Raw genomic sequence first — 840 nt, 5'->3', positions numbered from 1 at the left:
CTGCAACAAAAAGATATCACTCTTTATTTCATCTTCTACTCAGTCTTTATTCGCACTAGAGGAAGTTCTGTCCTTGGGTCTACACATGAGTTTCATCAATTGGCTTCAGTGGAGAGCAGCTGAAAGCTAATCCTGGACCATATATATTTGAAAAGCACAGTCCAATCCTCCCAGCCTTTCTCCCAACATATCTGTTGGTAGCCTTGGCAAAGATTTCAGTGAGAGTGTCCATAGAATCCTAGGAAAATGCTTAAGCTGTCCTGCCTTACATAGATATTAATTGCAAATGTGATTTTTAGATATAAGAAAATCAAAATGTTTAGAGTGGACCTAGAAAAGTCTTTGAAAATTGTGATGGTACATCTTTCATATTACCAAAATGACACTGTTATTTAAAGCACTGAAACTGCTCTTTGAATTCTATCTCAATATTTAACCAATAATATTTAACGATGTTCACATGAAGCGAGTATCTTACCCCAGTACACTTTTAGATATCAATCATGCTGTATTAATTGAAAGGATTTGGTCTAATCTCATAAAGAAACAGGCAAACTCTTGGCTTTTCTCTAAAGTAAAAATATATCACTCATGTCATCCATTACTGTGCTATAATTATGGTAAGTGAAGCAGAACAGAATCGATGGAGCAATTTATCAATGCATTCCCAACTATTCCTGCACAGCTGACGTCATGCAGCTGCAGATACTGTCCTTCAATATAAAAGATACCCAGCAGTGTCAAGACTTTATTCTGATCTACTCCAGCATAATATTTTCATATTTAATATTGTCATTTCAATTATAGTTTAATTAATTTATTTCATTCACTATGAAATTA

The 840-nt window shown here is 34.3% G+C and overlaps 1 protein-coding gene and 1 long non-coding RNA gene across 20 annotated transcripts in view; one reads left to right on the top strand and one right to left on the bottom strand.

Moving 5' to 3' along the window:
* NFIA (nuclear factor I A) overlaps positions 1-840 on the top strand; it is a 350,043-nt gene that overhangs the window by 208,401 nt on the left and 140,802 nt on the right. The gene's annotated exons all lie outside the window — the stretch shown is intronic.
* Positions 1-840, bottom strand: part of LOC110477149 (uncharacterized) — a 67,431-nt gene that overhangs the window by 43,344 nt on the left and 23,247 nt on the right. The gene's annotated exons all lie outside the window — the stretch shown is intronic.

The sequence above is a fragment of the Lonchura striata genome, chromosome 8 (genome assembly GCF_050655825.1).
Source record: "Lonchura striata isolate lonStrDom1 chromosome 8, ASM5065582v1, whole genome shotgun sequence".
Lineage (NCBI taxonomy): Eukaryota > Metazoa > Chordata > Aves > Passeriformes > Estrildidae > Lonchura > Lonchura striata.
Note: the sequence above shows the minus strand (reverse complement) of the source record. Positions and strands in the feature narration are given on the sequence as shown.